The following is a 25,053-nucleotide window of genomic DNA, read 5'->3' as shown; positions in this document are numbered from 1 at the left end:
TTCCTATAATGGCATAGTCCTTGACCAATAAATCTTTCTGAGAGTCTAGAAAGACAGGAGGTGTTGAAAGGAAAATAATGAGCCCACAGGGCAAAGAGAGAAAACTGAGGCACAGTGAGATGGAATGTTTTAACAATTAGTTGGCGGGTGTTATATGGGACTTTATCCACTATCTTCTCACCCAGTGTAGATATTTATCACCAGAATCAAGAAACAGCTTAGAGCTAAATGACTCAGAATACAAGCTCACAGTTCCTACCTGCTTCAGCTGTTCGGACCCTGAAGTTAGATCACTAAGAAGTGTGAGAGGTAGCTTATCTGACCAAATGAGATATCTGTTTGCGGCCTCATCAGTCAAGTAACTGACACCCATCTAGCTCAGAAGTTTTTCCCTTGATTTTCTCAAACATTCTTTGAAGTCACTGTTTTTTTTTTTTGTTTTTTTTTTTGGTCATCATTTAAAATTAGTTATGCAGGTATGGAAGAGAAAGGCCTTTGACAAGACAGCTAAGATGTGGTCACTGCCCACCTGAAAAACAGATGAACACGCGAATGAATGGTAGAAAGAGCAATAGACTTGGAGTCAGCAGATGTCAGGAAGTTACTGAACTTTTCTGAGCCTCTACTTTCCTCTTCTGGAAATCTGTGTTACAGGATTGGTGTGAGGTCTAAATCTAAATGAAACAACATGTGTAAAGTGCTTACAACAGTGCTTGGCTAATGTATCTTAGCTACGACTATTATTTTCATTGTCATTATCATTGGTAAGTCTTAGTTTTGCTACTGATTACCTAGGTGAGAGCATCTCAAACTTTTAATGTGCACAGGAAACATCCGGGATCTTGGTAAAAGGCAGGCTCTGATTTATTAGATCTGGGCCTTGTTATTGTTGTTGTTTTCTTCTTCTTCTGTTTTTAAAAATACAGATGAGGTCTCACTGTTTTGCCCAGGTTGGTCTCGGACTCCTGGCCTCCAGTGATCCTCCTGCCTTGACCTCCCAAAGTGCTGGGATTACAAGCGTGAGCCACTGCACCCAGCCTAGATTCTGCATTTCTGACAAGGTCCTGGGGACATGGTACGTCTGTCACAGAGAACACACTTTGAGCAGCAAGGATCTCCCTAACTCAGCACCTAGAAAATGCTCAATATTACTGACAAAAACAAGTGACCTCTCCACACCACAATGTCTTCATTTGTAAACCAGGGATAATATGTAGTCCAGATGATCTCAACTGATTGACAATTAGTAAATGAGAATGCACAGGAAAGAGCGTTCTAAACTGCAAAGTTATACAAATAGCAGTGGTGGCCAGGTGCTGTGGCTCATGCCTGTAATCCTAGCACTTTGGGAGGCTGAGGCAGGAAGATTGCTTGAAGCCAGGAGTTTGAGACTAGCCTGTAACATAGCAAGACCCCATCTCTACAAAAAATAAAAATTAAAAACAAAATTTTTTTTTTTAATTAGCTGGGTGTAGTGGCATGCACCTGTAGTCTCAGCTACTTGGATGGCTGACGTGGGAGGATCGCTTGAGCCCAGGAGTTGGAGGTTACAATGAGCTATGACTGCACCACTGCACTCCAGCCTGGGCAACAGAGTGAGACCAAGTTTTCTAAAAAAATTAGCGGCTCATGCCTGTAATCCCAGCACTTTGAGAGGCCAAGGTGAGTGGATCACTTGTGGCCAAGATGCCTGGACAATACAGTAAGACCCGTCTCTACAAATTTCTTTTTTTTGAGATGGAGTCTCACTCTGTCACCCAGGCTGGAGTGAAGTGGTACAATCTCAGCTCACTGCAACCTCCGCTTCCTAGGTTCAAGCGATTCTCCCACCTCAGCCTCCGAAGTAGCTGGGACTACAAGCATGCACCACCACACCCGACTAATTTTTGTATTTTCAGTAGAGATGGGGTTTCCCCATGTTGGCCAGGCTGGTCTCAAACTCCTGATCTCAGGTGATCCACGTGCCTCAGCCTCCCAAAGTGCTGATATTACAGGTGTGAGTCACCATGCCTAGCCATCTACAGAATTTTTTTTTTTTTTTGAGACAGAGTCTCACTCTGTCGCCCAGGCTGGAGTGCAGTGGTGCGATCTCAGCTCACTGCAACCACCACCTCCCGGGTTCAAGCGATTCTCCTGCCTCAGCCTCCTGAGTAGCTGGGATTACAGGTGCGCACCACCACGCCCAGCTAATTTTTGTATTCTTAGTAGAGAAGGGGTTTCACCATGTTGGTCAGGCTGGTCTCAAACTCCTGACCTCGTGATCTGCCCGCCTCAGCCTCCCAAAGTGCTGGGATTACAGGCATAAGCCACCACACCCGTCCCCAAAACATTTTTTTTTAAATTAGCCAGGCACGACGGTACATGCCTGCGGTCCCAGCCACTCAAGAGACTGAGGTAGAAGGATCACTTGAGCCCAGGAGTTCAAGGCTGTGGGGGAGCCATGATCACACCACTGCATTCCAACCTGGGTGACAGAGGGAGTCCCTGTCTCCAAAATGAATAAATTTATTAAATTTAATTAAATAAACAAGTGGCAGTGATAAGACTATTAGTTTTACTATTCACAATGTTGAATGTACAACCCTGTAATGCCCAGATTTACAAGTACAGTTACTGGAATACATAACAATGAAGCTCGAATTCCCTTGCTCAGAAGAGATTCAAGAATCCTCTAGGAATTCTGGTAGAGTACAATAGGTTTTCCAGGGATTCTGAAGTCAAAAGCTCTGAAACTTCAGAACTGTCATTTGGTGACCAGGAAAGAACCACTTTGGCAGGGAGAATGTGGCCATTTGGCACACCAAGTGAACTTCACTAGTGATTCCGCTCCCTCTTCCAGAGCTGGCCAGGCTCCCTCAGCCAAGATCCCGAGTCAACACTGCAATGCCAACAGCACAAGACAGAAAGACAGATGGGTACTGCCCTGGCAAAGCCCACACCTGCCGCTCCACAGGCTGGCAAAGAGCCAGACTGTAGAAAAGCAGGACTTTTTTTTTTTTTTTTTGGTTCACAGTAGGAACGTCAGGCTTCAATCAGTTGCACCTGGCTAGCTTCTGCCAGCATAATCTGGGATTTCCTCCCCACAGACTATAAAGTATGATGCTTATACTTTGTGCCTCTCCTCTACAGGGTTCAAAATAAACTATGAATAATTCTTCCTCATAGGGCCCCTTACCAAAAAGTCCTTTCATCATTTCAGAGGCAGATGGCATCTCTAACATCTACTTAATTGCTCAGGCCAAAAACCCAGGAGTCATCCTTATTCTCTCACCCTCATCCCGCCATCCTGCTGGTTCTACCTCCGAAACACATCCCCAATCCGTCCTCTTACCATCTCCACTGCCACCAACCTAGAAAGCCACTATCTTCTCTCACCTAACCTCTTAACTAGCCTCCTGGCTGCCACTCCTATGCCCTCTAAAATTCACTGCCACAAAGAGGCCAGAGTGATTTTTTTAAAAAACAAAAATAGATCATGCCACGTCCCTTCTCCAGAACCTCCAATGATTTCCACAGCTTTTAGAACAAAATCCCAACTCATTACTCTAGCAGACAAGGTCCTGTATGATCTGAGCGCTCCCTACCACTTCCATCCCCTACATCCACCCACCTCCCCACTCTGCCTTTGACTCACCTGTCCCAGCCATTGTAAGCCTTCTTGCAGTTTCTGGAACTTACCAAGCTTGTTGCCACCTCACAGCCTTTACCCTTGCTCTTCCTTCTGACATGTCTTCAAATGGCTGGCCCGTCCCTGGGAGCAAATCTCAGCAAAAACGTCACCACCCTAGCAAGGCCTTTTCTTTTTCTTTTAGTTTGTTGGGTTTTTTTTCTTTTTGAGACGGAGTCTCGCTCTGTTGCCCAGGCTGGAGTGCAATGGCGCAACCTCGGCTTACTGCAGCCTCTGCTTCCCAGGTTCAAGCAATTCTTGTGCCTCAGCCTCCTGAATAGCTGGGACTACAGGCACGTGCCACCAGACCCAGCTAAGTTTTGTATTTTTAATAGAGATGGGACTTCACCCCAGCACTTATTCCTCATCCAAATTCCCTTGTTCATTTACTGCTGTATTTTTCTGTTTGCTGCCAGTAGAATATAAGCTGCATGAGAGCAAGGGACTCTGTACCTTTCTACCATGATATCTCCAGGCTAAAACAGAACTGACACATTCTAGGTGCTCAGGAAATACTGAATAAATACAATCCGGGCAGGATAGTGGTAAGTACACTGAATTTGAAGACAGAAGACTGGATTTCAACGTGAATGGGCCACTCAATAGCATCATGGCTTCTTGGCTTCCCTTCAGATTCCTCGACTATAAAACAGAGATCCTAATCTGCACCTTACCTTCCTTGAAGGGACACAGATAAGATTAAATGAGTAAAAGCATGTGTAAGCAAGTGTAAGCATTTTTGTACGCCATTAGGCACCTTATTGTTATTGTCAAGTATTGTTACTGTCTGTTACATAAGAGGGGGTCTTTCTCAGGGACTTGCGAATTAATGGATGAAAAGGCTTAGGAAGCAATCTGAGGTTTCTAATCCAGGCACCTAACAGAAGTCTAGGGACACAACAAAACAGATTAGAATCAGTGGCTTCACTCTGCAGCCAAGGCAAACATAAGATATGAATTCATTTAAAGATGTCAAATGCAGTAATTTGCAAATTAAGCTCTGAGTTCCTCGAAGGATATGGAGATGGGATTGACCTCCACATCCTCCATGTGCCTACCATAAGGGGATTTAGCAAATATTTACTGAATTGGGTGTTGAGCTACTAAACCTAATGTCCTACCATCAGCTTTCATCTTTCTTTCTTTCTTTTTTTTTTTTTTTGAGACGGAGTCTTGCTCTGTCGCCCAGGCTGGAGTGCAGTGGCGCAATCTTGGCTCATTGCAAGTTCCACCTCCCCGGTTCACGCCATTCTCCTGCTTCAGCCTCCCGAGTAGCTGGGACTACAGGCGCCCGCCACCATGCCCAGCTAATTTTTTTTTTTTTCTTTTAGTAGAGATGGGGTTTCACTGTGCTAGCCAGGATGGTCTCGATCTCCTGACCTCGTGATCTGCCCGTCTTGGCCTCCCAAAGTGCTGGGATTACAGCCGTGAGCCACCATGCCTGGACAGCTTTACCTTTCTTTGCAACCCATTGTGGCACAGGATTACAGGTTCCTGGGGCAACTGTATAAAAATATCAACATTTATATAATGCCATGATGGCTACTGTTTCATGCTTGCAATGACATTATGGTTGACGGACCTGGTATTATCACACACTTTAATTTATTCTTTCACCAACCATACACGGAAAATACAGCACAAGCACCACGTTAAACCCAAATAACGATAGCTAATGTTTACCAAATATGCTGGGCACTTCACATATATTAAGTTCAAATAAATCCTCAGAACAGCCATACATGATAATAAGGCCACAGGTAATAAGGCCTATTACTATCCCCATTTTACAGATGAGGAAACTATACCACCAAGGGGTTCAAAATGAACTACGAATAATTCTTCCTCACAGAGCCCCTTACCAAAAAGTCCTCTCATCATTTCAGAGGTACTGAGCATCATTTCAGAGGTAAAGTAGCACCTCTTTGCTCAGTAGCACACAGCTTGGAAGTGGCAGAGCCAAGATTTTAGTCCAGGTAGTCTGATTGCAAGCTTTTAACCACAACTGCATAACAGCACTGAAAGGGCCTTCAGTATAATCTAGCCTAGTCCCCTCATTTTAACGAGGAGGGAATGAGGGTCAGAGAAGCCCTCTTTTAAAGATTCCAGCTCTCAGGCTGGGCACAGTGGCTCATGCCTGTAATCCCAGTCCTTTGGGAGGCCAAGGCAGGCGATCACCTGAGGTCGGGAGTTTGAGACCAGCCTGACCAACATGGAGAAACCCCATCTCTACTAAAAATACAAAATTAGCCGGGCATGGTGGCACATGACTGTAATCCCAGCTACTTGGGAGGCTGAGGCAGGAGAACTGCTTGAACCAGGGAGGCGGAGGTTGCAGTGAGCTGAGATGGCGCCATTGCACTCCAGCCTGGGCAACAACAGCAAAACTCCGTCTCAAAAAAAAAAAAAAAAAGATTCCAACTATTTTCTGAGATCCTCACTTCGGGTGGTATCTATTTAAATAAAGCTTTACCTGAGATCTTGTTTCCTTGCCTTTTAACTTCTAGCCAGTTAAAAGTAACAAAAGAATACCCCTGTGGCCTTATAATAGCAACTGTTGCAAAATCAGAGGCAACAGTGAATGGGGGATAAAATACAGGATTTACCTAGAAACACGTCCACTTCCATCACTTAATAGATACAAGATTCTTAGGCAATGACTGGGTGTGGTGGCTCACGCATGTAATCCCAGCACTTTGGGAGGCCGAGGCAGGTATATCACTTGAGGCCAGGAGTTCGAGACCAGCCAGGCCAACATGGTGAAACCTTGTCTCTACTAAAACTACAAAAATTAGTGGACGAGGTGGTGAACATCTGTAGTCCCAGCTACTCGGGAGGCTGAGGCAGGAGAATCGCTTGAACACACAAGGCGGAGGTTGCAGTGAGCTGAGATCGCGCCACTGCACTCCAGCCTGGGCAACAGACTAAGACTCTGTCTCAAAAAAAAAAAAAAAAAAAAAAAAAGGATTCTTAAGCAGGTCCTTCCCTTTACTTTTCTGAACCTCAGTTTCCTCATCGGCAAAATGAGGATGACATCACCAGGCACCTGGCAAAGTCTACGTAAAGATTAAATGAAATAATATGCCTGGTAAAGTGCTTCTTAATCATATGCTTGTAAATAGTTATTACTGCTTTAAGCACTTCCCAAAGGACACAAAGATGCCTTTTTTCTTCTGGAAGGGTCAACGAAGCCCAGGTAGAAAATGAGACCATGACCCCAGCTATCTACAAGGGGTTGACCTCAAAGAGTTTCCCAGGACTACTTGTAGAAGTACCTCCCTTGCTCTGAGCAGAATGGAGAAGTAAAACCGGGGTTGGGGGTTGGCATTGCAGTAGGACTACCCATATGAGCTGGCACTCTACACACCTACACCTTACCTGTCCCAAAGTCATCTCCTCCTGGAAGTCTTGCCCTCCTACCCTGGACGCCTCATAATAGCTGGTTGAGCACTCACTATGTGCCAAGCTACTTGACATACCCAGTCTCACTGATTTCCACAGTAGTCTATTACCTCATTTCACAGATAAGGAAAAGAAGACTCAGAGAAATTAACTTGCCCAGGGCCACACAGTTACTAAGTGGAAATGCCACGTCTCTAACTCACTCAGACTTCAAACTGCCCTCTTGGTCTCCCATGCTAGGGTGCCCTAAGAATTCTCCCTCTCCCCATTTAGGGCACTTTCACATACACTTCTCATTACCTTAACCACTCTGAGCAGCAAGTGTTAGGACCCCATTGAATAAACAGGTCAACTAAGGCCAGGGAGGTGAAAAGACTTGCCCAAGGTCACACAGCAAGCCCAGCACAGCGCCGAGGTTCGGACCCCAGGCTCTCGCTTCCCCGCCCTCCTCCCAAACTGGGGCCCTGACCACCGCCCCAGGGCCCCCAGGTGGGCTGCGACCCAAGGTGGCCGTGTCTGGGGGTCGGGCCGCGACCCTGCCAGGGGAAGGAGGGGCAAGGCCGTCCGGACTACCAAAGGATGCCTAGGAGGCAGGGCAGAGGATGCTCCGGCTCGCGGGACAGCAAAGCCAGGCAGAGGCGCGGGCGCAGGTCGCAGGGAAAACCCCAGGCGGCCACAGGATTAGCCCTGCTCGGTGGGCGCCCGGCCCCTCCGACTCACCTGCGGCCCGAGCCGAAAGCGGGCGGCGACGGCGGCGGCGGCGGCGGCGGCGGCGGGGGCGGCGAACCCCTGGCTCAGCCATTCCCCGCTGCCCCGGATGGGGAGAGACAGTGGCCGCTCACTTCCTTAGCAACCTGGCTCGGCGACCCACTTCCTTAGCAACCGGTGTCAATTTCAATAACTTTATTGGGACACGAGCAGAGGACAGGGAAAGCCGGCTGGAGGGGTCTGGGCGGGGCTCAGGTCGGTGCTGGTGTTTAGCGGGGGCCCAACACACCTCGGTCTCCTCACCCACCTAAGCGGGGAGAGTGGCGCACAACGTGGCCTGACTCCATCCTCTGGTATCTCGTGCCTCAGTTTCCCATCTGTAAATGGAACACACGCGATTTCAGCCGCCGTTCAACCTTTCTAAAAGCTTTCACATCCATTATCTGACTGGTGTCTCAAACTGCTACTGAGGTAACTCCCATTTAGGGTGCCCCCAGTGACTCAATACGAACACCTATAGGCACCCTTGTTGTAGCTTTCCTGTCCTTCACCCAATCCAGTCAGTCACAACCGCCCAAGGCAAGGCCAGGCCACGCTCATCTCTAGCCTGCCTGAAATATCTGGTCTGTTTCCGTTCTTTTGTCCAGCTCTGTCCGAACAATCCATTTTCCATAAGGTGGCCAGAGTAATTATTTAAAACAGATCATGCGGCCAGGTGCGGTGGCTCCCGCCTGTAATCCCAGCACTTTGGGAGGCTGAGGCAGGTGAATCACCTGAGGTCAGGAGTTCGAGACCAGCCTGGCCAACATGGCGAAACCCCGTCTCTAATAAACATACAAAAAATTAGCCGGGCGTGGTGGCGCATGCCTGTAGTCCCAGCTACTCGGGAGGCTGAGGCAGGAGAATCGCTTGAACCCGGGAGGCAGAGGTTGCAGTGAGAGAGATGGCACCACTGCACTCCAGCCTGGGCGACAACAGCGAAACTCCGTCTCAAATATAAAGATTAAAATAAATAAATAAATCAATAAAACAGATCATGCCACTTTCTGATTAATACTCGATTTAATGGAGTCTCATTGCTCTTAGAATCAAATATGAAGTCCTTATTACTTCCTGCAAAATCCGTTAAAACTCTATTCCAACCACACTGGCCTAGAAGGGCAGGTTCCAACCCCCATGGAACTTACACCTGCTGTTCCCCACTAAATAGAAACTGCATAAGAGCAGTCTTTTATTTGTTCACTCTTGTATCCACCATGCCTGGAACCAAGCTTAGTCAATAGTAGTTGCTCAACAAATATGTGTTGCTCCTTGAATAAATGAATACCTGAGATGGTCTTCTTCATCTGCCCACAACTACTTTTTGCCTGTTGTGGCAGATATTGCTACTTCCTCTCAAAAACGTTATTTCTTCCTGCTCCTGGACCCACAACTAGACAGTATTTCCCAGCCTTCCTTACAGTTCAGACCAAGTTCTGGCCAATTAAATGTGATGTGTGCTATTCTCAGGCCTGGCCCATTAAAACTCCCACATAATTTGATTTACACTTTCTCTACAGTGAAGAAGTTTATTTTCAAATAAAATAATAAAGGAAATACCAAAAGAGACTGCACCCAGCCTCTTTTGGTATTTCCTGAAGCTAATAATTGCCTCATTTTTTCCCCACTTTCATTAGCTTTCTTTGCAGATATTGTTAATTTTTTCCTATGTGGTTAATAAATTAGACAAAATAATCAGCAGTGATTTTTCCAGATGTGTAACATAACAATTCGGCTAGGCATGGTGTCTCATGCCCGTAATCCCAGCACTTTGGGAGGCTGAGGCAGGCAGATCACCCTGAGGTCAGGAGTTCAAGGCCAGCCTGGCCAACATGGAGAAACCACGTCTCTACTAAAAATACAAAAATCAGCCAGGAGTGGTGGCAGGCACCTGTAATCCCCACTACTTTGGAGGCTGAGGCAGGAGAATTGCTTGAACCTAGGAGGTGGAGGTTGCAGTGACCCGAAAGAACCCTATTGCACTCTAGCTTGGGTGACAAGAGCAAAACTCCATCTCACAGAAACAACAACAACTTAAAAAAAAAAAAAAAGTTCATGAGTTCTCTTTTGTTTTTTTCTCCTGAAGGCTTCAGCTCTGATCTGGACCAGTGCTCTCCAGGCCTACTGCACAGCTGTCATACTGAACTTTCCTACATCCTACACCTGGTTGGGGTTCCCTGTGCCCTGGACCTTGTGTCTCAAACTTCTGGATTGTGGATTTACTCTGTCATCTCTGTGCAGCACATCTTTCTGTAGATTCCTGAGAAAGGTTGCAAAGAAGCAAATATATTTAGTCCTTGTATGTCTAAATATGCATTTATACTGTTTTCACACTTGATTAATAGTTTAGCAGGGTATAGAAATCTAGGCTGAAGTCCAGGCACCATGTCTTATGCCTGTAATCCCAGCACTTTGGGAGGTCGAGGCAGGCAGATCACCTGAGGTCAAGTGTTTGAGACCAGCCTGGCCAACATGCTGAAACCTTGTCTCTACTAAAAATACAAAAAAAAAATTAGCTGGGCATGGTGGCACATGCCTGTTGTCCCAGCTACTCAGGGAGGCTGAGGCAGGATAATCACTTGAACCCAGGAGACAGAGGTTGCAGTAAGCCAAGATTGCACCACTGCACTCCAGCCTGAGCGACAGAGGGAGCCTCCATCTCAAAAAAAAAAGAAATCTAGGCTGAAAATTATTTCTCTCAGAATTTTTAAAACATTGCATTATTGTTTCTAGTATCCAGATTTAAGACATCTAATGCCATTCTTAATCCTGTTGCTTTATATGTGTCTTGTTCTTTTTTTATTTTTAATCTTTGAAAACTTTTAGGCTATCATCTTTATCCATAATGTTGTATTTGATGATGACTCCCCTCAGTGAGGCTTTTCCTCACTTGTGTTAGCTGGGCCTTTTCAATCTGGAGACTTATATCCCTCTAATCTAGGAAATTTTCTTGTATTATTTTTTCGATAATTTTCTCCCCTCCTATTTTTTTTTCCCCCTGAAACAGTGTTTTGCTATGTTGCACAGGCTGGAATGCAGTGGCATGATCATGGCTCACTGCAGCTTCAGGTGATCCTGCCACCTCAGCCTCCCGAGTAGCTGGGACTACAAGTGCATACCACCACGCCTGAGTAATTTTTCTATTTTTTGTAGAAATGGGGTCTCACTGTGTTGCCCAGCTGGTCTCAAACTCCTGGGCTCAAGCAATCCCCCTGCCTCGGCCTCCCAAACTGTTGGGACTACAGGAATGAGACACCAGACTTGGCTCTCCCCTCCATTTTTTTCTCTTTCTGGAATTTCTCTTAGTCGGAAGTTATACTTTCCAAACTGAGTTTCTAATTTTCTCTGTTTTTCTCTTATTGTCCCTCTTTTTGGCTCTTTTGTTCTACTCTGTGGGAGATTTCCATCCATATCTTTATTTTTAGTGTCTATCTCTTCTATGGAAGAATCTGGGCTCACCTTTTAGTCATCAAATCAATATTCCCTGCAGACATTTGGGTCATAACTTCCTCCCCCTGTTAAGTCAGTTACTACTTCCCCTCTGTCTCTGTTTTCTAAAAACTTGCTGAAATCCCTGGGCCACTAATGTCTCCTTTTCATTCCTATTAATGTTCTGGGTTAATATATTTTTTATTCCTTATTGCCATATAGATGGGGTTCGAGGGAGAAAAAAATAAATACGCATCATCAATCCACTATGTTTAACTGGATGTCTTTACTGCTATTTAACAACAATGTATTGTGTTCTTCAAAACAGCTAGAAGACCTGAAATGTACCCAACACATAGAAATGGTAAATACTTGGGTGATAGATAACCTAAATACCCTGACTTTATCATTACACATTCTATGCATGTAACAAAATTGCACATGTACCCCATAAATATGTACAAAAACTATTTAAAAATTTTTTTTAAACAGGTAGGTAAAAGGTATGAACAGATAGTTCAGAGAAAAGGAATAGAAAATATTGCTTTTAAACATAGGAAAAGGAAAGATACTTATGCTTACTCACATTAAAGAAATGAAAATTAAAACAACTTTTTTTTTTTTTGAGACAGAGTCTTGCTCTGTTGCCCAGGCTGGAGTGCTGTGGCGCAATCTCAGTTCACTGCAACCTCTACCTCCCGGGTTTAAGTGATTCTCATGCCTTAGCCTCCTGAGTAGCTGGGATTACAGACATGTGCCACCATGCCTGGCTCATTTTTGTATTTTTCAGTAGAGGCAGGGTTTCGCCATGTTGACCAGGCTGGTCTCGAATTCCTGACCTCAAGTGATCCACCTGCCTCAGCCTCCCAAAGTGCTGGGATTGCAGGCATGACCCACTCACTGCACCTGGCCGAAAAAAGAACTTTGGTAAGGCATTGTTGATGACGGTCTGGTCTTGATTCTGTCCTTAGCAAGCTGAATAAAGCTGTGTATTGGAATGGGATTAGTAGTAGTAGCTGTACAGTGTAGGGTGACTAACTTGTTCTAGTTTGCACAGGTCTGTCCCTGTTTTAGCACCAAAAGTTCCATGTCCCAAGAAACTCCTTAGTCCAGGCAAACTAGGATGAGTGGTCACCCTAGTATGATGGGGTAACTTCTATATTACCAAGTATGTTTCCACTCCTGGCATTTCCTTTCCATACTGTGTCCTCTTTTCCATCTAACCTGGACTGTGAGGTATTTATTGCTCAGAAAAGAGTTATTTCAGTAGAAAAATAGAGAAAGGACTTTCTGAGCCCCAGAATCTTGGGGAGGAGACTCAGGGAATGAAAGAAGTTTTGAAAAGTCAGAGTAGGGCTTCCAAACCTCTCAATTCTGGAGATTTGCTCAGTTCAATGAAGGGGAGAGATGGTGAGGATGCAAAAAGAGGAAGGAGGCCAGTGGGGCTGGAAAAAAAGGGTCCTGGAGAGATCACATGGACCAGAGCAGAGATCCTCCTTCCTACCTCCCCAAGAGCAAACTCTAGCCTAGAAATGATCTAATTCCAGCGAGCACCATTGTGTCAGTTTATCATAATAATAGATATCATAAATAATAGAAACCAATTCTGATGGTAGCAGAAAAGGAATTTATTAGCAGGGTAGTAGGAAGGCCACAAAATCACCAGGAAGTTTCTAGAAGTAGCCACTAATAAGGAAGGCGAGGCCACGTGGGACCATGTACTGCTGGACTTGTATGGTGAGAACACTGGTTGCCCTGCTTTCACCATGGCTACCTGGCCATGGGCACTGTCTCAAGACCATTCTCACCTTCCCTCTCCATAAGGATTCCCCACAGTCTCGACCTCTATAACCCAAGCCTTAATTGGTTGACCCTTGATCACATGCCCATCTCCTACCTGCAGTGGAAGCTGTAAAGACAAACATCTGACCTTTTGGCTTCTATGGTAGGAAGAAGACTGCCTTCCGTTCACAAAGTAAGGAGTCCCCAGACATAGGGAGGGGGTTCTGTTGCTAAGCGGGGGGAAGAATCCCTTTATAACCAGACATCCCCTTTGCCAAGAAACTCCGTTAGCCCTCCTCCTCAACGTCAGTCAGTGAGGACCCTCCTCCCCAGTGGCAGGCATGTCGCCCAGGGACCACCCAGCTGGAATTAAGCCCACTGTGTTATAAAATTTTGCTCAGTCTCCATCTGAATTGTCCTGTGAGGACGCCCCATTTTAGTGACTAAGATAACCCAAATCCTGTATGACAGAGAAAGGCACTAGATACCTGGCGACTGGGTGGCAGCAGGGGAGTGTGGGAAAGGGCATGCTTGCATCTATCACGGATGGGGATGAATGGAGGCCAAACCAGGAGAGAGGTAAAACATAGCCCAGACGCCCATGGATGGTTTTATTATGATCTCATCCAGGAAAAATAACTTCCGATGGACTCTCTACAAAGCTGACAAGTGGCAGATGGCCTGGCTCCCCATGCAAGGGTAAAATCACGATGTTTTCTTTCTTCTCTCACATTTGAGAGCAGCGCTGTCCAACAGATCTTTCCACCGTGGTGGACATGTTCTATATCTGTGCTGTCCAATAAGGCAGCCAACAGCCACATGTGGCTATTGAGCACTTGAAATGAGTCTAGTGCTACTGAAAAACTGAATTGTATTTATTTAATTTTAATTAATTTATGCCTAAGCAGCCACATGCAACTAGTGGTTATCATATTGGACAGTGCATCTCTGAGCTATGAAAATGACAAGCATGGACTGCGGGGTCCAGACAGTCAAAGGTTTGAATCCCAGCTCCATTCCTTATGTGTTAGCTGAGTGACCCAGTGCATATCACTTGACCTCTCTGGGACTCGCATTTCTCACATGCAAAGTGGAGCTAGAAATGCAACTGCTTAGGTTTGTTGTGAGGATTAACTAAAATATGGTCTGGGGCTGGGCACAGTGGCTCACGCCTGTAATTAGGGAGGCCAAGGCCGGTGGACTGCTTAAGCTTAGACGTTTAAGATCAGCCTGGGCAACATGGCAAAACCCTGTGTCTACAAAAAATACAAAAATTAGCCGGTCATGGTGGTGCACACCTGTAGCCCCAGCTACTCAGGAGGTTGATATGGGAGGATTGCTTGAGTCCACGAAGTTGAGGCTGCAATCAGCTGAGATCACACCACTGCACTCCAGCCTGGGCAACAGAGCAAGATTCTGTCTCAAAAAAAAAAAAAAAAAAAAAAAAAGATGCACTTAGTACGTTCTCCATGAATGGTGGCTGTCTTTCCTTTCTTTATCAGTGGAGTCATGGTGCCCTCCAGCAAAGCAATCATTGTAAATGTGAGAAGTCATGCTGGTGAGAGAGTTCAGTATTCCTGGAAATTTAATACCATTTGGGGAGGAGGGCTGAAGAGGGGTTGTATAAAAAGACTGCAAAGGGAACTATTTATTAGAATGCAAGGAGGTGACATCCCAGCGCCCCTTTCAGGAAGAAACAAGATGTAGGGCTTGGACTGAAGCCAAGCACCTGAGCTGTGCTTGATGCTTCTCACTTGGCGGAGTGCCCAGGTTCAGAATGGATGGAACTCTGGGACCTCAGGGAGGCTCTAAGGGCTGAGGATCAAGCTAATGGCTTCTAAATTCACATCTTTGATGTTTTCTGAAGAAAGCCAGACAGGAGTTGGCTGCTAATTGCTTCCTCCTCAGGCACTTAACTGGCTGTGTGACCTTGGGCAAGTGAGTTCACCCTCAGGACCTCGTTTCCCTGCCTGCTTCCCTCAGGGCTGCTGTGAGGGTTTACCCAGGGAATGGGTGTGAAATGCTTTCCCATTTGTAAGGCCCATACATAGTAATACTGAAATAAAGAAAACAATACTCTTTTTTTTTTTTTTTTTTGAGACACAGTCTTGCTCTGTCGCCTAGGCTGGAGTGCAGTGGCATGGTCTCGGCTCACTGCAACCTCCGTCTCCCGAGTTCAAGCGATTCTCCTGCCCCAGCCTCCCTAGTAGCTGAGATTACAGGCATGTGCCACCATGGCCAGCTAATTTTTTGTTGTTGTTGTATTTTTAGTAGAGATGGGGTTTCACCATGGTGGTCAGCCTGGTCTCGAACTCCTTGACCTCAAATGATCCACCTGCCTCGGCCTCCCAAAATGCTGGGATTGCAGGCGTGAGCCACTGTGCCTGGCCAAGAAAACAGTGATATTAAAGTCTTAGAGCCAGGAGGAGGTCATAAAATCCCTTGACAGACCAAAACTACCACCCTAGGTCCCAGGACCGGGTTTTATGTTACTTATTTGTATCCTCTGTGCTTAGCACAGTGGCTGGTGCACTGCACGCAGTACACTTATTTAAAAACATGTATTTGACAGGCGAGGTAATTCATGCTTGTAATCCCAGCATCCTGGGGGCCCAAGGTGGGAGGATCCCCTGACACCAGGAGTTTGAGACCAGCCTGGGCAATGTAGAGAGACTTCATCCCTAAAAATTAAAATTAAAAAATTAGCAGTCAGGCGTGGTGGTTCACGCCTATAATCCCAGCACTTTGGGAGGCCAAGGCAGGTGGATTACGAGGTCAGGAGATCAAGACCATCCCTGGCTAACACGGTGAAACCCTGTCTCTACTAAAAATACAAAAAAATTAGCCAGGTGTGGTGGTGGGTGCCTATAATCCCAGCTACTCGGGAGGCTGAGGCAGGAGAATTGCTTGAACCCGGAAGGCAGAGGTTGCAGTGCGCCGAGATCACGCCGTTGCACTCCAGCCTGGGAGACAGAGCAAGACTCTGTTTCAAAAAAAAAAAAAAAAATTAGCTGGTGGTGCATGCCTATAGTCCCAGCTATTTGGGAGGCTGAGGCAAGAGGATCCTTTGAGCCCAGGAGTTTGAGGCTGCAGTGAGCCAAGATCATGCCCCTGCACTTTAGCCTGGGTAATGGAGTGAGACCCTGTCTCAAAAACAAACAAAAAAAATATATTTTCATCATTTACTTCTCAAATTAGCAGATTTTTTTTTTAAAGCATCATACTTGGCTGGGCTCAGTTGTTCACACCTATAATCCCAGCACTTTGGAAGGCCAAGACAGGAGGATTGCTTGAGCCCAGGAGATTGAGAGCAGCCTGGATAACATAGTGAGTCCCCAATCTCTACAACAAAATTTAAAAATTAGCCAGGTGTGGTGGCACATGCCTGTAGTCTCAGCTACTGGGTAGGCTAAGGCAGGATGATTGCTGGAGCCCAGGAGGTCAAGGCTGAGTGAGCCATGATTGTGCCACTGCACTCCAGCCTGGGTGACAGAGTGAGACCTTGGCTTAAAAAAAGAGAGAGAGAGAGAAAAAGCATCATACACAATGTTGGCAAGGAGCACTTTCATCCCATTGCTGATGGTATTGAGAAATTGCCACAAATTGTAAGAAAATAAATCATGGCCGGGTGCAGTGGCTCATGCCTGTAATCCCAGCACTTTGGGAGGCCGAGTCGGGCAGATCACGAGGTCAGGAGATCAAGACCATCTTGGCTAACACGGTGAAACCCCGTCTCTACTAAAAATACAAAAAAATTAGCTGGGCATGGTGGCGGGCGCCTGTTGCCCTAGCTACTCGGGAGGCTGAGGCAGGAGAATGGCTTGAACCCGGGAGGCGGAGCTTGCAGTGAGCCAAGATTGCGTCACTGCACTCCAGCCTGGGCGACAGAGCAAGACTCCGTCTCAAAAATAAATAAATAAATAAAATAATCATGATGACTAAAAAGCATTTGAGTCAGCCCATTCCATTTCTAGGAATCAATTTTGAGAAAATAATGAGATATACTCGCAAAGATTAGGCACAAGCTTGTTCACCTCAGCTTCATTTGCAACAGGGAAATATTATGTCCGATATTAGAGGAATGGAGAGAATAAGAGATGTCAGTAAGGAGAAATATTATGCTGCCATTGAAAATAATATTTTTCAGCCAGGCGCGATGTCTCACGCCTGTAATCCCAGCACTTCAGGAGGCCAAGGCGGGTGGATCACAAGGTCAGAAGATCGAGAGCACGCTGACCAACATGGTAAAAACCCATCTCTACTAAAAATATAAAAATTAGCTGGGCATGGTGGCGCACACCTGTAGTCCCAGCTACTTGGGAGGCTGAGGCAGGAGAATCACTTAAACCCGGGAGGCAGAGGTTGCAGTGAGCCGAGATCGCACCACTGCACTCCAGCCTGGCAACAGAGTAAGACTCTGTCTAGAAAGAAAGAAAGAAAAAAAGAAAGAAAGAAAGAGAGAGAGAGAGGAAGGAAGGAAGGAAGGAAGGAAGGAAGGAAGGAAGGAAGGAAGGAAGGGAGGGAAATGATATTTTTCAACAGCATCCAATGATATGGGGAAATGCTCATGAAAATATAAGAAAGTAAAAGGATATCTATACTCATTAGGAAAAATTTTTAACTGCTCTATGGTGGTCTTCAAGAAAGTTTCTTATACAATAAACAGAATTAAAAAGGCAACACACGGAATGGGAGAAAACAGTTGCAATTCATATATTAAGGGGTTAATATCCAGGTTCTGTAAGGAACTCTGGCCTGGTGCGGTGGCTCATGCCTGTAATCCCAGCACTTCGGGAAGGGGATAGATTACCTGAGCTTAGGAGTTTGAGACCAGCCTGGCCAACATGGTGAAACTCTATCTCTACTAATAATACAAAAACTAGCCAGGCATGGTGGCGCATGCCTGTAATCCCAGCTAATTGGGAGGCTGAGGCAGGAGAATCGCTTGAACCCTGGAGGCAGAGGTTGCAGTGAGCCAAGATCGTGCCCGGCAACAAGAGCAAAACTCTGTCTGCAAAAAACAAAAATAACTCCTACAACTCAACAACAAACATATAAACAACCCAATTAAAAACGGACAAAAGCTGGGTGTGGTGGCTCACACCTGTAATCCCAATACTTTTAGAAGCCAAGGCAGGAGGATGGCATGAGACCAGGAATTCAAGGCAGCCTGAGCAATGTGTTAAGACTCTGCCTCTACAAAAAAAACAAGGAAAAAAAAATTAGCCTGGCATGGAGGCTGAGGTATAACAATCATTTGATCCTGAGAGGTCAAGGCTGCAGTGAGCCATGATTGCATCACTGTGCTCCAGCCTGGGTGACAGAGTAAGTCTGTCTCAAAAAAATAAAGAATAGAAAATGGGCGAAGGACTTGAATAGACATTTCTCCAAAGAAACTACAGAAATGGCAAAAAAAAAAAAAAAAAACGGCCAGGCGTGGTGGCTCACGCCTGTAATCCCAGCACTTTGGGAGGCCAAGGCGGGGGGATCACCTGAGGTCAGTAGTTTGAGACCAGCCTGACCAACATGGTGAAACCCTACATCTACTAAAAATACAAAATTAGCTGGTCATGGTGGCAGGCGCCTGTAATCCCAGCTACTTGGGGGGCTGAGGCAAGAGAATCACTTGAACCCAGCAGGTGGAGGTTGCTGCCAGCAGAGATCGTGCCACTGCACTCCAGCCTGGGCAACAAGAGTGAAACTCCGTCTCAAAAAAAAAGAAATGAAACACATGAAAAGATATCCAAAATCACTAATTATGGAAATGCAAATCAAACCACAATGAGCTAGCACCTCAAACCCATTAGATGATTATTATAAAAAATAAAAATAAAAAAACAGGAAATACGTGTTGGCAAGGATGGAGAAATTGGAAACCTTAGGCGCTGTTGGTGGAAATGTAAAATGGTAGAGGTGCTGAAGTGTTAGTTCATCAAAAAACTAAAAATAGATTTTTATATGATCCAGCAATTCCACTTTAAATACCCAACAGAATTGAAAGCAGGGTCTCAAAGAGATTTTTGTTTACCTATGTTCATAGCAGCATTATTCCCAATAGCCAAAAGGTAGAAGCAACCCATTGTCCCTCAACGGATAAATGGATAATAAAATGTAGTATAAACATAAAATAGAATATTGTTCAACTTCAAAAAGGAATGAGATTCTGACACATGCTACAACATGGATGACTCTTGAGGGTATTATGTTAAATAAACCAGTCACGGGCTGGGAGCGGTGGGTCATGCCTGTAATCCCAGAACTTTGGGAGGCCCAGGCAGGCAGATCACTTGAGGTCAGGAGTTCAAGACCAGCCTGGCCAACATGGTGAAATACTGTCTCTACTAAAAATACAAAAATTAGCTGGGTGTGGTGGTGTGCACCTGTAACCCCAGCTACTCGTGAGGCTGAGGCAGGAGAATCGCTTAAACCTGGGAGGCGAAGGTTGCAGTGAGCTGAGATCACGCCGTTGCACTCCAGCCTGGGTGACAGAGCAAGACTCTGTTTCAAAAAAAAAAAAAGCCAGGCGCGGTAGCTTATGCCCATAATCCCAGCGCTTTGGGAGGCCCAGGCAGGTGGATCACGAGGTCAGGAGTTCGAGACCAGCCTGGCTACCATGGTGAAACCCCGTCTCTACTAAAAACACAAAAATTAGCTGGGCATGGTGGCAGGCACCTGTAATCCCAGCTACTGAGGAGGTTGAGGCAGGAGAATCGCTTGAACCCGGGAGGTGGAGGTTGCAGTGAGCCGAGATCACACCATTGCACTCCAGCCTGGGTGACAGGGAGAGACTCTGTCTCAAAAAAAAAAAAAAAAAAAAAAAATATATATATATATATGTAAACAAATAAATAAACAAACCAGTCACAAAAGGACAAACACAGCATGATTTCACCTGTATGAAGTACTTAGAGTAGTCAAATTCATGGAGATAGAAAATAGAGTGGTGCTGGGGAGAGAAAATGGGAAATTGTTTAATGGAGAGAGAGTTTCAGTTTTGGAAGATGAAAAGAGCTCTGAGGATTGGCTGCAAAATCATGTAAACGTGCTTAACACTACTGAACCGTACACTAAAAGAGGGCTAATATGGTATATTTTATATGTATTTTACCACAATTTTATTTTTTATTTTAATTTTTTTGAGACAGGGTCTAGCTCTGCACCAGGCTGGAGTGCAGTGAGTGGCACAATCACTGCTCACTGCAGCCTCAACCTCCAGGGATCAAGCGATCCTCCCACCTCAGCCTCCTGAGTAGCTGGGACTACAGGCATGTGCCACCATGTTCAGCTAATTTTTTATCTTTGTATGTTGCCCAGACTGGTCTTGAATTCCTGGGCTCAAGCGATCCTCCCATCTCGGCCTCCTAAAGTGTTGGGATTACAAGCTTGAATCACAGTGCCCAGCCCTTACGCAATTTTAAAAAAGAAAAGAGGCTGGGTGCAGTGGCTCGTGCCTGTAATCGCAGCACTTTGGGAGGCCAAGGCAGGTGGATTACTTGAGGTCAGGAGTTCGAGACCAGCTTGGCCAACATGGCGAAACCCTGTCTCTACTAAAAATACAAAAATTAGCCTGGCATGGTGGCGGGCACCTGTAGTCTAGCTACTCAGGAGGCTGAGACAGGAGAATCACTTGAACCCGGCGGAGCAGAGGTTGCAGTGAGCTGAGATTGCACCACTGCACTCCAGCCTGGGCGAAAGAGCAAAACTCCATCTCAAAAAAAAAGGAAAAGAAAAGAAAGAAAGAAGCAGCCTATTTTCATCCTATTCCATCGCCATCCTCACAATTTGTCTTTTTGTCCTCACACTTGTTATCTTGTGGTTGCAAGATGGCTGCTAGACATCATACTCACACCAGGGTCTTGGACAGGAAGATGCAGGAACAGAGGTTCTGTCCTAATGAGGCTCTTTTTTTCTATCTATGTAGGGGAGTCCCCCCAAACTTACCACTCGTGTTTCATTGGCCAGAATTGGACCACTTGCATACCCCCAGCACTGTCCAATAAAACTTTCTGTAGTGATGGAAATGTCCTATATCTGTGTTGTCCAAAATGGTAGCCACTAGTCATGGATGGCGTTTTTTGTTTGTTTGTTTTTGTTTTTGCTTTTGTTTTTTTGAGACAAAGTCTGGCTCTTGTCGCCGAGGCTGGAGTGCAATGGCATGATCTTGGCTCACTGCAACCTCCGCCTCCTGGGTCCAAGCAATTCTCCTGCCTCAGCTTCCCAAGTAGCTGGGATTACAGGCGCCTGTCACCATGCCCGGTGAATTTTTGTATTTTTAGTAGAGACAGGGTTTCACCATGTTGGCAAGGCTTGTCTCGAACTCCTGACCTCATGATCTGCCAGCCTCAGCCTCCCAAAGTGCTGGGATTACAGGCATGAGCCACCACGCCCGGCCATGGATGGCTTTTAAACACTTAAAATGTGGCTAGTGCAGCAGAAAAACTGCACTTTAAATTTGATTTAATTTTAATTAACATTAGTTTAAAAAGCCACCGGTGTGGGTAATGACAACCATGTTAGACAATGCAGCAATCCAATCTAGAAGGGGAATCAGATTACCATGACTGGTCTAGACCAGCCGTGATTCATCACCTGGCACAGGTTAAATCTTCTCTAAGATTAAGGCAACTCCACGACTACCTAAAAACAAAATTAGAGTTCTGCTGGGCAAGGTGGCTCACGCCTGTAATCCCAGAACTTTGGGAGGCTGAAGTGGGAGGATTGCTTGAGCCCACGAGTTTGAGACCAGCATGGAAAACAAAGCAAGATCCTATCTCTACAAAAAATTTTAAAATCAGCTGGGTGTGGTGGCTCACGCTTGTAGTCCCTGCTACTCAGGAGGCTGAGGTGGGAGGATCACCTGAGCTCAGGAGGTTGAGGCTGTAGTGAGCCGTGATCACGCCTCTGCACTCCAGCCTGGGAAACAGTGAAACCCTGTCTCAAAAAAAAAATTGGAGTTCTGTAAACAGGGAGAAGGGAGAGTGTGTACTGAGTAGGCAATCAGTAGCATCTGCTACAGGTATGTTACTGTAGTTTTTTTATGATCACACATTTGACCTAATAGGAAGTATGTGTGCATGTGTGTTGGCACAGAGAAAACTAGAGGGAAATACATCGAATATTTGCAATGGTCATTATCTTTGGGTATTCAGATTATAGTTGATTCTTATTTTCCTCTTAACAGCTTTTCCTATTTTCTAAATTGTATATAGTAAGGAGGAATCATGTTTATTGTTAAAACAAAGCAGCTGTTGTGGTCTTTTTTTTTTTTTTTTTTTTTTGAGACAGAGTCTCGTTCTGTCACCTAAGCTGGAGTGCAGTAGTGCAGTCTCAGCTCACTGCATCCTCTGCCTTCCAGGTTCAAGGGATTCTCGTGTCTCAGCCTCCCAAGTAGCTGGGATTACAGGCATGCACCGCCACGCCTGGCTAATTTTTCTATTTTTAGTAGAGATGTGGTTTTGCCATGTTGGCCAGGCTGGCCTCAAACTCCTGGCCTCAAGTGATCCTTCTGCTTCGGCCTCCCAAAGTGCTGGGATTACAAGTGTGAGCCACCACGCCTGGCCTGTTTGTGGTCTTAATGAAGGCCACCATTCTCAACTCCACCATTTGGACATGGTGACTATCACCCTGTAATGGTCACCACTTGGAAAGTCAAGATGGTCCATCAGGATATGGTCACTTATCCTCTCCTTCTCTGAAAAGCAAGGCTATTTCCTGTGCCTTGGGCACACGACTCAGGCTCTACAGAAAACTGGCATCTGACACAGGGGTGGCCAATCCGTCAGGAAACATTTACTGAAACAATTGTGTGAAGGACATTGCTTTAGGAGGTATGTGACCCCTTAAAGTGGTTAAGGTGTAGAGTTTTCACTAGGCTAGGACCCCGGAAGTGTGGAGAATATTGACTATATAAAGTCAATGTGGACTTGGGCTAGTCGCTTTCTCTCTCTGAGCCTCAGTTTCTTCATCCACAAATGGGCATGACTCCTGCTGGATGACCTCACAGAATTTCTGTGACAGTTGATAATCAAGCGCTATAGTGAAATGCTCCAGTATTTAATGACCATATAGGAGAAGCATGGTGATTCCACTAAAAGGCCACTAAAGATTCCACATGGAGACTGGGGAGCATGGGGTAGGGGAGAATCACCAGATTTGGAGCCAGGCAGATATAAGTGTGGCTCTCAGGTCTACCATTGACAGCTGTGGAGCTGGACAGGAACACTTTTTTTTTTTTTTTTTTTGACACAGGGTCTCACTGTGCTGCCCAGGCTGGAGTACAGTGGCACGATCACAGATCACTGCAGCCTCAACCTCCAGGGCTCAAGCAATTCTCCCACCTAAGCCTCCCCAGTAGCTGGGACTACAGGTGCACACAGCCACACCTGGCTAATTATAAAATTTTCTGTAGAAATGGGAACTCACTTTGTTTTCCAGACTGGTCTCAAACTCCTGGACTCAAAGTGATCCTCCCACCTCAGACTCCCAAAGTGCTGAGATTGCAGGCATGAGCCACTGTGCCCCACCTAGAAACTTGATTTCTCACAGCCAGTACGTAATGGACCCAAAGAGCACAGGGTGGTATAAGAGTTCATGAACTTGACCTGGATTCAAGACCAAATTCTTCCATTTTTCAGGTGGGTGTGACATTTTGTCTTTTCCTAAAAAGCATCAGAAGTAAATACATGCAATGGTTCATATTTGACCAGTAGGAAAGTGGGATCGGGAAATGAAAGGGCGAGAGCACAAGGGGTGGAGGGCGGTGGGAGACGATAATCCACAGACACAATGTTGGGGGCTAAGGCAAGGAGACCAAGGGGAAGGCTGCTGGGGGAGCTGAAAATCCCCAAAAGGACATTTATTGAGCACTTATGAGTTAAGCACATCAGTCTTTGTAATCATTCTATCATGAAGGTACTATTATTTTTATTATTATTATGATTATTATTATTATTATTATTATTTTTGAGATGGAGTTTCACTCTTGTTGCCCAGGCTGGAGTGCAGTGGTGTGATCTTGGCTCACTGTAACCTCTGCCTCCCACCTCAAGCGATTCTCCTGCCTCAGCCTCCAGAGTAGCTGGGATTACAGGTGCCCGCCGCCATGCCCAGCTAATTTTTGTATTTTTGGTAGAGACGGGGTTCCACCATGTTAGCCAGGCTGGTCTCGAACTCCTGACCTCAGGTAATCTGCCCACCTCGGCCTCCCAAAGTGCTGGAATTATAGGCGTGAGCCACCGCACCCGGCCCAAAGGTACTATTATTATCCCCACCTTACAGATGGGAAGACTGAGGCTCAGTTCATTAACTAGCCAAGGTTGTGTAGCTACCTCGTGGCAGAGTCAGGTTGTAACCCAGAGCTCACACTCTCTCCTCTGCCTACAATCAGGTGACCCCAGCTCAGTCCCTCCCCTTCTCTCAAGTCCTCTGCAAATATTGGGTGTGTTTCTAGGACAGAGAGATGAAAAATATCCTATTCCCCTCGTCCCTGGAGGCTCCCAGACTCTGGAGAAGAGACACAATATATAACTGATTTGAGACGAGGCCTTTCAGAAGCACATTCAGTGAGTGACTTGCAAACCGTGATCATTCTTGGTTAGCCCTCTTTGTGTGTTTCTGCAGAAGTGCCCTGCTTACATCTCTCTAATGGCTCCCCATTTTCCAGAGGTTAGGCCAGGTTGTCTTCCTGTCAACACCAGGCCCAACTTAAGTATTGGCGATATTTCCCTTTTTTCTCTGATCAGGCTCCAGGAGCTCACCTGCCTCTAAATACTTTGTTCCACCGGTTCTCCTCACCTAGAATGCCCTCTCCACTAAACCCCTCTCTTCACCTACAAACAACACACCTATGTCCATAGTTGTTCATTACCCACCATCCCAAAGAAGCAGGATCCTGCAGATATCCTCACTCAGCTGAGTTTTATCTGCATCGTGGACAAAGGAAAATGTCGTATTTCTGGCACTTAAAGGGAAAATGTGAGCTGTACTTCTAATAATTAAAAACAAAGTCCTGGCCCGGCGTGGTGGCT

The 25,053-nt window shown here is 45.9% G+C and overlaps 1 protein-coding gene and 1 long non-coding RNA gene across 4 annotated transcripts in view; one reads left to right on the top strand and one right to left on the bottom strand.

Annotated features, from left to right (window-relative positions):
- The window catches only part of KIF3B (kinesin family member 3B), a 56,931-nt gene extending 48,670 nt beyond the window's left edge, over positions 1–8,261 (bottom strand). Inside the window, exon 1 of one of the 3 annotated variants that reach the window (XR_010154368.1) lies at positions 7,790–7,938. The gene's annotated coding sequence lies outside the window, so the exon portion shown is untranslated. Of the gene's footprint in view, positions 1–7,789 lie in introns of all 3 variants that reach the window. The other 2 variants (XM_063803301.1, XM_016937661.4) reach the window with 2 other exon arrangements.
- Positions 8,161–10,126, top strand: LOC107969990 (uncharacterized). The gene is made up of 2 exons (XR_001712191.3): positions 8,161–8,248; positions 9,903–10,126. It is a non-coding gene; the product is annotated as an uncharacterized LOC107969990 (long non-coding RNA).
- The last annotated feature ends 14,927 nt before the right edge of the window (positions 10,127–25,053 follow it).

This window comes from Pan troglodytes, chromosome 21, assembly GCF_028858775.2.
Source record: "Pan troglodytes isolate AG18354 chromosome 21, NHGRI_mPanTro3-v2.0_pri, whole genome shotgun sequence".
In the NCBI taxonomy this organism is placed as follows: domain Eukaryota; kingdom Metazoa; phylum Chordata; class Mammalia; order Primates; family Hominidae; genus Pan; species Pan troglodytes.
This window is presented reverse-complemented; position numbering and strand designations above follow the sequence as displayed.